The sequence below is a fragment of the Euprymna scolopes genome, chromosome 20, assembly GCF_053919585.1.
Source record: "Euprymna scolopes isolate OS-2025 chromosome 20, ASM5391958v1, whole genome shotgun sequence".
Classification (NCBI taxonomy): Eukaryota; Metazoa; Mollusca; class Cephalopoda; order Sepiida; family Sepiolidae; genus Euprymna; species Euprymna scolopes.
Window position 1 is genome coordinate 74,018,467 of NC_136501.1, and position 15,439 is coordinate 74,033,905.

At 29.7% G+C, this 15,439-nt stretch overlaps 1 protein-coding gene across 1 annotated transcript in view; it reads left to right on the forward strand.

Annotated features, from left to right (window-relative positions):
• The window catches only part of LOC145241463 (glutamate receptor ionotropic, NMDA 2B-like), an 849,005-nt gene that overhangs the window by 769,932 nt on the left and 63,634 nt on the right, over positions 1-15,439 (forward strand). The window lies entirely within an intron of this gene.

Consider the following 15,439-nt stretch of genomic DNA (forward strand, 5'->3'; position numbering starts at 1 on the left):
ATATATATATATATATATCGATTATGAAAACAACGTTATAAGTTTATTCTTCACTTAATAATCGGTGAAAAATTTGTGTCCAATGTATAATTACTTGATTTTAGTAGATATTTAAAACGAGACTCCGTCAAAAAATTATTTCCCCTTTCTGCTTCCGCCGTCTTATATTACCCACATAATTCTGTTAGGTTGCAGTCAAACAGACCGGAAATAAATAAACACACAGTTACTTTAGAATAGTTGTATATATAACTTGGTTGCGTATTTTTCATAAACGAAAAATTCCAGAATACAGAAATATCTGCATTAATTCACTTCCTAATCGTATTCGTCGTATTTTTTTATTATTTTACCTTCCTCTTTTCTACATTACCCCTTAATGAAATATTGGGATCTAGAACTTCTTGTTTAAGCAAAATTATAAATCGACAACTATCCTGTCACCAACCAAAAAATATAGAATATGTGTCGTCAGAATGTTACTTTTCACAGCGTTTTTTCTACATAACATGTATATATGTTGTTTTTTTAACTTACGAAGTGTCCCAACACACATGTATACATACATGTTCATAATACCTGAATTTCGTCTGTTTTGTTTTTTTCCCATTTTCTTTAAATAGTTATAGAATTATTCCCGTAGTTAAATGTTAGAGTGCGGAATTTCTGGAACAAATAGGAGCCAGCGAGTATTACATCACCAATTAAAATAATTTCCAAATAGCAATCAATATTTTCATTTGCTAGATTCTTGATTCATGTTAAAAATGACCACAAGTCACTTTTAAATGAGTATTTTTGACATTGTTAACAAGATTCAATTCCTTTAAATATTGTTTTCTAATATGTAACATTCTCGTTTCTGTCGCATTTGCATCTGAAACTGCGATAAATTTCATAAACAGATCCCCGCCAAAATAAAATAAAATCTTATAAAAATAAACAAAGTGTTCGACCAAGCCTAGGCTACTACTATATAAATCATTGATGAAAGATCAGGAATAAAGGAAAGATACTAGAGATACAGTACTTACCAGACATCCACTGTAACAATGCTGGGAATACCTAAACCAAAGAAAGGTTTATTGTAATTAATTAAAATAATGGGTATTGCTAGCGGGATATAATAGTGTGCGTCTTTTGCCATAACCAAAAATCGTTTACAACTATTAACAAAAATATGGAAAGTACTGGAAATATATGGGATCGTTATGCCACTAAAACTATTGGGTCTATCAGCGGTTATCATTGGTAAGCAATCACATCTATATTATTTAGACAATTCTTGATAAAGTATCTACTTGCAGAATATTTTATTAACTTACATTTACGTATCTTTGTGTGCGTGTGTGCATTTCCATTACGACAGCGATACTAAATTATAAGAATACATATTTTGTTAAATATAGGAAAACCTTAATGATATTATCTCAAGAAATCGCCCATTTGAAAAAGAAATAGCCCAATTTTCTAGGCGTAAACCGTGGCCAATTACAGTAAATCCCTTCTATCTTATTCCACGATGAACTCTTCGGGAAGAGGACGGGTCGAACATAAGAAAGGCAGCCTATCGCTAAATATTTAAAACCTAACGATGCGATGACATCAATGACAGTGGTTGCCATTCGTTTGGCAGAGTTCAACGTCACAGTTTCACTTGGCACCGAGCGAAGCCAACTGCCAGTCGATATTAGTCAACTGCATTGCTAATTACGACAAACACACTGATACAAACAATAATAATGATAATAATAATAATGATAATAATAATAATAATAATAATAATAATAATAATAATGATAATAATAATAATAATATATATATTATAAATAATCAAAATAAGAATCTTATAATAAAATCATGCTTTGAATCAACATTGTAATGCGAAAGGAAGCATAATATACAACATCTATGTGGTCAAAGATATAAACTGCATCAATCGCTTTATTGCAGATTAGTAAAATCAATATTTCACTAAATATGCGTCACAACAAAATGAAAATTATATCATCAAAGGACTGCTTAAGGTTAGTTATTTTCCAAATTTTTATTCAAATTCATGATATAGTCATCCTATTCTTTATCGGGAAAGTTCTGATGTCCATGGTTTTATTGCAGGTCTCTAAAAATGTTGGTTTTGTGCAAAAATAGAATGTCTTATCATGAAAATTTATTTTTTATTATAATTTTCTGTCAAAGAATAATGAGAAAAAGCACATCTCAGGTGCTAAGCCTCAAATAAATGAATTATTTATCGACATGTCCACCGTTTGTTAAATAACTTAAAACAACCATTTGTCCCCCGGGAAGTCAATTGTTTGTCCTCAAAAAATAGCTTTGCCTCTATCAATGTTAACTCTTCTCCACAAGGCATTGTTTGAAGTAAATTGCTCTCCTCCCTCATAAACTCCTCTTTTGGTCAGATATATTCAATGGGGTTAAGGTTTGGAGAACACGGTGGTCAGGTCATAATACTTTCTCCAAAGAAGCCCATAGATTCACGGAAGGCTGCAGTCGCCCTAACAGATTGGGATGGTGCATAAAAATCATCTGAAAACGACGTGACAATAGTGGATCATCTAGCCATGGTGACAAATGTTTATTCAAAAAGGCCGTGTACGCATTACTGGTACGTTTTACACCCTCTGGAACTCGGAATTGCCCAAATAACTTTTCCCGCCCAAAACATGATTACTCCACCTCCTCCTTGGCGATGAACTCTGTAATGAGTTAGATCACCGTTCGAGTTCCAAACTTTGGCCCATCCATCCGGACCGTCAAAAGTAGCACGAGTCCCATCTGTGAATAAGCCACGTTGGAAATCAATTTTCCTGTTACTCTGTTCCCAAGCCATTCGTTTTCGCCTATATTGTTTGCTCAATGGAGGCCTTGGATTAGTTTTGATGTTCCTAGCTATCTTATTCAACACATTACATTCGGCCTGTCTGGATCCCGGAGCAATTCTAGCTCTTGCAAAACTGGAACCACTGGTGCTGTTTGAGTTTTGGTTGACATCCCTGCATATTTTCCGAATATTACAATGTGAAAGATTTCTCCTGGTGCCCTTATCCTTTCTGGAGTTGGTGTTGAGGTTGTTCATGAATGAAGCCAAAGTTCTTGGATCCTTTTCCAGCTCTGTAGCAAAATCTTTGATGAACAATCCTTCTGCGAGTCCAGCAAAAATTATTTTCTTTTCCATGACCGTTAATCGCCCCTTTTGGCAGTTTAAAATACCTGCAATAAAGCGATGGACAGCATAAATTACTTGATAATAAATAAAATGTCACAACCTCGTGAATATTGCATGGATTGAAATAAAGGTTTGGGGACTAACTAACCGTGAGACAGTAATTTGATTATACAATTTTCATATTTGTATGACGTATATTTAGTGAAATATTGATGTTTTACTAATCTGCAATAAAGCGATTGATACATTTTATATTAACAGTTCGGCTACATTTCCAAACTGGTTTTCATGTAGCAATATAATATTCAATGTTTAGTGTTGATTATTAAAATTACCTCAATTCTGTAAGGAAGATTTAATCAATATGCTCAATTCTAAGAAATATTTTTTTTTGCAATTTTTCTCATGTTTTTGCTTTTTAAATTATTGCTTTTCGTTTGAGTCTAACCGAACGACAACAATATACTCTCGCTAATTAAATAAAGGGTAGAGCCTGAAACCTTTTACAGTCAAAAGTTTGACAAGCTGTAAATGATTTAATAGTATTGTCTTTATTTTTAATTGCACATTATTCTATGCGTTTATTTTATTTTCCTATATAGACAAAATAGCTTTTTTTTAGATTACTTACAGTTTATTATTTACAAGCAGGGCTACTCGGCGCGCTCGAGACTGTATTAAACAATAAGAAAAATCAAGTTACTATTAAACATACCCTTAGGATAGAGGATTTTTTGTTTTTTATGTATCATCTAATATCTCGAGCCAACGGACACTTTACCTACCCCAGGATGGGTATTACACATGCATGAAATAATTGTACCTTCTTTAGGATAGGTAATTTATAGCATTATATGAATTATGTTTATTTTCGCTAGAACAGGTAAAACACAACACATATTTAACAAAAATTTTACCTACCCTCAGCAAAGTAATGTACAACACATATTAAATATAATTTTACCTACGCACAGCACAAGTAATTTACAACACATATTTTATATAATTTTACCTACCCTCAATACAAGTAATGCACAACACATATTTAATACAAGTTTACTTACCCACAGCACAAGTAATGTACAACATATATTTAATATAATTTTACCTATCCTCAGCACAAGTAATGTACAACACATATTTAATATAATTTTACTTACCCTCAGCACAAGTAATGTACAACACATATTTAATATAATTTTACCTACCCTCAGTACAAGCAATTTACAACACATATTTTATATAATTTTACCAACCCTCAGCACAAGTAATTTACAACACATATTTTATATAATTTTACCTACCCTCAGCACAAGTAATGCACAACACATATTTAATATAATTGTATATACCCTCAGCAAAAGTAATGCACAACACATATTTAATATAATTTTACCTACCCTCAGCACAAGTAATGCAAAACACATATGTAATATAATTTTACCTATCCTCAGCACAAGTAATGTACAACACATATTTTATATAATTTTACCTACCCTCAGCATAAGTAATGTACAACACATATTTAATATAATTGTACCTACCCTCAGCACAAGTAACGCAAAACACATATTTAATATAATTTTACCTACCCTCAGCACAAGCAATTTACAACACATATTTTATATAATTTTACCTACCCTCCGCACAAGTAATGCACACCACATATTTAATATAATTTTACCTACCCTCAGTACAAGTAATGTACAACACATATTTTATATAATTTTACCTACCCTCCGTACAAGTCATGTACAACACATATTTAATATAATTGTATATACCCTCAGCACAAGTAATGCACAACACGTATTTAATATAATTGTATATACCCTAAGCACAAGTAATGTACAACACATATTTAATATAATTTTACCTACCCTCAGCACAAGTAATGTACAACACATATTTTATATAATTTTACCTACGCTTAGCACAAGTAATATACAGCACATATTTAATATAATTTTACCTACCCTCAGCACAAGTAATGCACAACACATATTTAATATAATTGTATATACCCTCAGCACAAGTAATGTACAACACATATTTAATATAATCTTACCTACGCTCAGCACAAGTGATATACAGCACATATTTTATATACTTTACCTACCCTCAGCACAAGTAATGTACAACACATATTTAATATAATTTTACCTACCCTCAGCAAAAGTAATTCACAACACATATTTAATATAATTTTACCTACCCTCAGCACAAATAATGTACACCGCCTATTTAATATAATTTTACCTACCCTCAGCACAAGTAATGTACAACACATATTTAATATAATTTTACCTACCCTCAGCACAAGTAATGTACAACACATATTTAATATAATTTTACCTACCCTCAGCACAAATAAAGTACAACACATATTTCATATAATTTTACCTACCCTCAGCACAAGTAATGTACAACATATATTTAATATAATTTTACCTACCCTAAGCAAAAGTAATGTACAACACATATTTAATATAATTTTACCCACCCTCAGCACAAATAATGTACAACACATATTTAATATAATTTTACCTACCCTCAGCACAAGTAATGTACAATACATATTTAATATAATTTTACCTACCCTCAGCACAAGTAATGTACAACACATATTTAATATAATTGTACCTACCCTCAGCACAAGTAATGCACAACACGTATTTAATATAATTGTATATACCCTAAGCACAAGTAATGTACAACACATATTTAATATAATTTTACCTACCCTCCGCACAAGTAATGCACAACACATATTATATATAATTTTACCTACCCTCAGTACAAGAAATATACAACACATATTTAATATAATTTTACCTACCCTCAGTACAAGTAATATACAACACATATTTTATATAATTTTACCTACCCTCAGTACAAGTAATGTACAACACATATTTTATATAATTTTACCTACCGTCAGTACAAGTAATGTACAACACATATTTAATATAATTTTACCTACCCTCCGTACAAGTCATGTACAACACATATTGAATAAAATTGTATATACCCTCAGCACAAGTAATGTACAAAATATATTTAATATAATGTTACCTACGCTCTGCAAGAGTAATATACAGCACATATTTTATATAATTTTACCTACCCTCAGCACAAGTAATGTACAACACATATTTAATATAATTTTACCTACCCTCCGTACAAGTCATGTACAACACATATTTAATATAATTTTACCTACCCTCAGCACAAATAATGTACAACACATATTTAATATAATTTTACCTACCCTCAGCACAAGTAATGTTAAAACACATATTTAATATAATTTTACTTACCCTCAGCACAAGTCATGTACAACACATATTTAATTTAATTTTACCTACCCTCAGCACAAATAATGTACAACACATATTTAATATAATTTTACTACCCTCAGCACAAGTAATGTACAACACATATTTAATATAATTTTACCTACCCTCAATACAAGTAATGTACAACACATATTTAATACAATTTTACTTTCACACAGCACAAGTAATGTACAACATATATTTAATATAATTTTACCTATCCTCAGCACAAGTAATGTACAACACATATTTAATATAATTTTACTTACCTGCAGCACAAGTAATGTACAACACATATTTAATATAATTTTACCTACCCTCAGTACAAGCAACTTACAACACATATTTTACATAATTTTAATAACCCTCAGCACAAGTAATTTACAACACATATTTTATATAATTTAACCTACCCTCAGCACAAGTAATTTTCAACACATATTTAATATAATTGTATATACCCTCAGCACAAGTAATGCACAACACATATTTAATATAATTTTACCTACCCTCAACACAAGTAATGCAAAACACATATGTAATATAATTTTACCTATCTTCAGCACAAGTAATGTACAACACATATTTTATATAATTTTACCTACCCTCAGCACAAGTAATGCACAACACATATTTAATATAATTGTATATACCCTCAGCACAAGTAATGTACAACACATATTTAATATAATCTTACCTACGCTCAGCACAAGTGATATACAGCACATATTTTATATAATTTTACCTACCCTCAGCACAAGTAATGTACAACACATATTTAATATAATTTTACCTACCCTCAGTACAAGTAATATACAACACATATTTAATATAATTTTACCTACCCTCCGCACAAGTAATGCACAACACATATTTAATATAATTTTACCTACCCTCAGTACAAGTAATATACAACACATATTTTATATAATTTTACCTACCCTCAGTACAAGTAATGTACAACACATATTTTATATAATTTAACCTACCGTCAGTACAAGTAATGTACAACACATATTTAATATAATTTCACCTACACTCCGTACAAGTCATGTACAACACATATTGAATATAATTGTATATACCCTCAGCACAAGTAATGTACAAAATATATTTAATATAATGTTACCTACGCTCTGCAAGAGTAATATACAGCACATATTTTATATAATTTTACCTACCCTCAGCACAAGTAATGTACAACACATATTTAATATAATTTTACCTACCCTCAGTACAAGTAATTTACAACACATATTTAATATAATTTTACCTACCCTCAGCACAAATAATGTACAACACATATTTAATATAATTTTACCTACCCTCAGCACAAGTAATGTTAAAACACATATTTAATATAATTTTACTTACCCTCAGAACAAGTCATGTACAATACATATTTAATATAATTTTACCTACCCTCAGCACAAATAATGTACAACACATATTTAATAAAATTTTACTACCCTCAGCACAAGTAATGTACAACACATATTTAATATAATTTTACCTACCCTCAGCACAAGTAATGTACAACACATATTTAATATAATTTTACCTACCCTCAGCACAAATAATGTACAACACATATTTAATATAATTTTACCTACCCTCAGCACAAGTAATGTACAACAGATATTTAATATAATTTTACCTACCCTAAGCACAAATAATGCACAACACATATTTAATATAATTTTACTTACCCTCAGCACAAGTAATGCACAACACATATTTAATATGATTTTACCTACCCTCAGTACAAGTAATGCACAGCACATATATCATATAATTTTACCTACCCTCAGCACAAGTAATTTACAACACATATTTAATATAATTTTACCTACCCTAAATACAAGTAATGCACAACACATATTTAATACAATTTTACTTACACACAGCACAAGTAATGTACAACATATATTTAATATAATTTTACCTATCCTCAGCACAAGTAATGTACAACACATATTTAATATAATTTTACTTACCTGCAGCACAAGTAATGTACAACACATATTTAATATAATTTTACCTACCCTGAGTACAAGCAATTTACAACACATATTTTACATTATTTTACCAACCCTCAGCACAAGTAATTTACAACACATATTTTATATAATTTTACCTACCCTCAGCACAAGTAATTTTCAACACATATTTAATATAATTGTATATACCCTCAGCACAAGTAATGTACAACACATATTTAATATAATTTTACCTACCCTCAGCACAAGTAATGCAAAACACATATGTTATATAATTTTACCTATCCTCAGCACAAGTAATGTACAACACATATTTTATATAATGTTACCTACCCTCAGCACAAGTAATGCACAACACATATTTAATATAATTGTATATACCCTCAGCACAAGTAATGTACAACACATATTTAATATAATCTTACCTACGCTCAGCACAAGTGATATACAGCACATATTTTATATAATTTTACCTACCCTCAGCACTAGTAATGTACAACACATATTTAATATAATTTTACCTACCCTCAGCAAAAGTAATTCACAACACATATTTAATATAATTTTACCTACCCTCAGCAAAAATAATGTACACCGCCTATATAATATAATTTTACCTACCCTCAGCACAAGTAATGTACAACACATATTTAATATAATTTTACCTACCCTCAGCACAAGTAATGTACAACACATATTTAATATAATTTTACCTACCCTCAACACAAATAATGTACAACACATATTTAATATAATTTTACCTACCCTCAGCACAAGTAATGTACAACATATATTTAATATAATTTTACCTACCCTAAGCACAAGTAATGTACAACACATATTTTATATCATTTTACCTACCCTCAGCACAAATAATGTACCACACATATTTAATATAATTTTACCTACCCCCAGCACAAGTAATGTACAACACATATTTAATATAATTTTACCTACCCTCAGCTTAAGTAATTTACAACACATATTATATATAATTGTACCTACCCTCAGCACAAGTAATGCAAAACACATATTTAATATAATTTTACCTACCCTCAGCACAAGTGATTTACAACACATATTTAATATAATTTTACCTACCCTCCGCACAAGTAATGCACAACACATATATAATATAATTTTACCTACCCTCAGTACAAGTAATATACAACACATATTTAATATAATTTAACCAAACCTCAGTACAAGTAATGTACAACACATATTTAATAAAATTTTACCTACCCTCCGCACAAGTAATGCACAACACATATTTATTATAATTTTACCTACCCTCAGTACAAGAAATATACAACACATATTTAATATAATTTTACCTACTCTCAGTACAAGTAATATACAACACATATTTAATATAATTTTACCTACCCTCAGTACAAGTAATATACAACACATATTTAATATAATTTTACCTACCCTCCGCACAAGTAATGCACAACAAATATTTAATATAATTTTACCTACCCTCAGTACAAGTAATATACAACACATATTTTATATAATTTTACCTACCGTCAGTACAAGTAATGTACAACACATATTTAATACAATTTCACCTACCATCCGTACAAGTCATGTACAACACATATGTAATATAATTGTATATACCCTCAGCACAAGTATTTTACAAAATATATTTAATATAATGTTACCTACGCTCTGCAAGAGTAATATACAGCACATATTTTATATAATTTTACCTACACAATTTTACCTACCCTCAGCACAAGTAATGTACAACACATATTTAATAAAATTTTACCTACGAACAGAACAAGTAATTTACAACACATATTTAATATAATTTTACCTACCCTCAGCACAAATAATGTACAACAAATATTAAAAATATATTTAACCTACCCTCAGCACAAGTAATGTTAAAACACATATTTAATATAATTTTACTTACCCTCAGCACAAGTCATGTACAACACATATTTAATATAATTTTACTTACCCTCAGCACAAGTCATGTACAACACATATTTAATATAATTTTACCTACCCTCAGCACAAATAATGTACAACACATATTTAATATAATTTTACCTACCCTCAGCACAAGTAATGTACAACACATATTTAATATAATTTTACCTACCCTAAGCACAAATAATGCACAACACATATTTAATATAATTTTACTTACCCTCAGCACAAGTAATGCACAACACATATTTAATATAATTTTACCTACCCTCAGCACAAGTAATGTACAACACATATTTAATATAATTTTACCTACCCTCAGCACAAGTAATGTACAACACATATTTAATATAATTTTACCTACCCTAAGCACAAATAATGTACAACACATATTAAATATAATTTTACCTACCCTCAGCACAAGTAATGTACAACACATATTTAATATAATTTTACCTACCCTAAGCACAAATAATGCACAACACATATTTAATATAATTTTACTTACCCTCAGCACAAGTAATGCACAACACATATTTAATATAATTTTACCTACCCTCAGTACAAGTAATGCACAACACATATATCATATAATTTTACCTACCCTCAGCACAAGTAATGTACAACACATATTTAATATAATTGTATATACCCTCAGCACAAGTAATGTACAACACATATTTAATATAATCTTACCTCCGCTAAGCACAAGTGATATACAGCACATATTTTATATAATTTTACCTACCCTCAGCACAAGTAATGTACAACACATATTTAATATAATTTTACCTTCCCTCAGCAAAAGTAATTCACAACACATATTTAATATAATTTTACCTACCCTCAGCACAAATAATGTACACCGCCTATTTAATATAATTTTACCTACCCTCAGCACAAGTAATGTACAACACATGTTTAATATAATTTTACCTACCCTCAGCACAAGTAATGTACAACACATATTTAATATAATTTTACCTACCCTCAGCACAAGTAATGTACAACACATATTTAATATAATTTTACCTACCCTCAGCACAAGTAATGTACAACACATATTTAATATAATTTTACCTACCCTCAGCACAAATAATGTACAACACATATTTAATATAATTTTACCTACCCTCAGCATAAGTAATGTACAACACATATTTAATATAATTTTACCTACCCTAAGCACAAATAATGCACAACACATATTTAATATAATTTTACTTACCCTCAGCACAAGTAATGCACAACACATATTTAATATAATTTTACCTACCCTCAGTACAAGTAATGCACAACACATATATCATATAATTTTACCTACCCTCAGCACAAGTAATGCACAACACATATTTAATATAATTGTATATACCCTCAGCACAAGTAATGTACAACACATATTTAATATAATCTTACCTACGCTAAGCACAAGTGATATACAGCCCATATTTTATATAATTTTACCTACCCTCAGCACAAGTAATGTACAACACATATTTAATATAATTTTACCTTCCCTCAGCAAAAGTAATTCACAACACATATTTAATATAATTGTACCTACCCTCAGCACAAATAATGTACACCGCCTATTTAATATAATTTTACCTACCCTCAGCACAAGTAATGTACAACACATGTTTAATATAATTTTACCTACCCTCAGCACAAGTAATGTACAACACATATTTAATATAATTTTACCTACCCTCAGCACAAATAATGTACAACACATATTTAATATAATTTTACCTACCCTCAGCACAAGTAATGTACAACACATATTTAATATAATTTTACCTACCCTAAGCACAAGTAATGTACAACACATATTTAATATAATTTTACCCACCCTCAGCACAAATAATGTACAACACATATTTAATATAATTTTACCTACCCTCAGCACAAGTAATGTACAACACATATTTAATATAATTTTACCTACCCTCAGCATAAGTAATTTACTCCACATATTATATATAATTGTACCTACCCTCAGCACAAGTAATGCAAAACACATATTTAATATAATTTTACCTACCCTCAGCACAAGTGAATTACAACACATTTTATATTATTTTACCAACCCTCCGCACAAGTAATGCACAACACATATATAATATAATTTTACCTACCCTCAGTACAAGTAATATACAACACATATTTAATATAATTTTACCTACCCCCCGCACAAGTAATGTACAACACATATTTAATATAATTTTACCTACCCTCAGTACAAGTAATATACAACACATATTTTATATAATTTTACCTACCCTCAGTACAAGTAATGTACAACACATAGTTTATATAATTTTACCTACCGTAAGTACAAGTAAGGTACAACACATATTTAATATAATTTCACCTACCATCCGTACAAGTCATGTACAACACATATTTAATATAATTGTATATACCCTCAGCACAAGTAATGTACAAAGTATATTTAATATAATGTTACCTACGCTCTGCAAGAGTAATATACAGCACATATTTTATATCATTTTACCTACCCTCAGCACAAGTAATGTACAACACATATTTAATATAATTTTACCTACCCTCAGCACAAGTAATGTTAACACACATATTTAATATAATTTTACTTACCCTCAGCACAAGTCATGTACAACACATATTTAATATAATTTTACCTACGATCAGCACAAATTATGTGCAACACATATTTAATACAATTTTACCTACCCTCAGCACAAGTAATGTACAACACATATTTAATATAATTTTACCTACCCTCAGCACAAGTAATGTACAACACCTATTTAATATAATTTTACCTACCCTCAGCACAAATAATGTACAACACATATTTAATATAATTTTACCTACCCTCAGCACAAGTAATGTACAACACATATTTAATATAATTTTACCTACCCTAAGCACAAATAATGCACAACACATATTTAATATAATTTTACTTACCCTCAGCACAAGTAATGCACAACACATATTTAATATAATTTTACCTACCCTCAGTACAAGTAATGCACAACACATATATCATATAATTTTACCTACCCTCAGCACAAGTAATTTACAACACATATTTAATATAATTTTACTTACCCTCAATACAAGTAATGCCCAACACATATTAAATACAATTTTACTTACCAACAGCACAAGTAATGTACAACATATATTTAATATAATTTTACCTATCCTCAGCACAAGTAATGTACAACACATATTTAATATAATTTTACTTACCCTCAGCACAAGTAATGTACAACACATATTTAGTATAATTTTACCTACCCTCAGTACAAGCAAATTACAACACATATTTTATATAATTTTACCAACCCTCAGCACAAGTAATTTACAACACATATTTTATATAATTTTACCTACCCTCAGCACAAGTAATTTTCAACACATATTTAATATAATTGTATATACCCTCAGCACAAGTAATGCACAACACATATTTAATATAATTTTACCTACCCTCAGTACAAGTAATGCAAAACACATATGTAATATAATTTTACCTATCCTCAGCGCAATAATGTACAACACATATTTTATATCATTTTACATACCCTCCGCACAAATAATGCACAACACATATTTAATATAATTTAACCTACCCTCAGTACAAGTAATGTACAACACAAATTTATATAATTTTACCTACCCTCCGTACAAGTAATGTACAACACATATTTAATATAATTTTACCTACCCTCAGCACAAGTAATGCACAACACGTATTTAATATAATTGTATATACCCTAAGCACAAGTAATGTACAATACATATTTAATATAATTTTACCTACCCTCAGCACAAGTTATGTACAACACATATTTAATATAATGTTACCTACGCTCAGCACAAGTAATATACAGCACATATTTTATATAATTTTACCTACCCTCAGCACAAGTAATGTACAACACATATTTAATATAATTGTATATACCCTCAGCACAAGTAATGTAGAACACATATTTAATATAATGTTACCTACGCTCAGCAAAAGTAATATACAGCACATATTTTATATAATTTTACCTACCCTCAGCACAAGTAATGCACAACACATATTTTATATAATTGTATATACCCTGAGCACAAGTAATGTACAACACATATTTAATATAATTTTACCTACGCTCAGCACAAGTGATATACAGCACATATTTTATATAATTTTACCTACCCTCAGCACAAGTAATGTACAACACATATTTAATATAATTTTACCTACCCTCATCAAAAGTAATTCACAACACATATTTAATATAATTTTACCTACCCTCAGCACAAATAATGTACACCGCCTATTTAATATAATTTTACCTACCCTCAGCACAAGTAATGTACAACACATATTTAATATAATTTTACCTACCCTCAGCACAAGTAATGTAAAACACATATTTAATATAATTTTACCTACCCTCAGCACAAATACTGTACAACACATATTTATTATAATTTTACCTACCCTCAGCACAAGTAATGTACAACATATATTTAATATAATTTTACCTACCCTAAGCACAAGTAATGTACAACACATATTTAATATAATTTTACCCACCCTCAGCACAAATAATGTACAACACATGTTTAATATAATTTTACCTACCCTCAGCACAAGTAATGTACAACACATATTTAATATAATTTTACCTACCCTCAGCAAAAGTACTTTACAACACATATTTCATATAATTGTACCTACCCTCAGCACAAGTAATGCAAAACACATATTTAATATAATTTTACCTACCCTCAGCACAAGTGATTTACAACACATTTTATATAATTTTACCTACCCTCCGCAATAGTAATGCATAACACATATATAATATAATTTTACCATACCCTCAGTATAAGTAATATACAACACATATTTAATATAATTTTACCTACCCTCAGTACAAGTAATGTACAACACATATTTAATATAA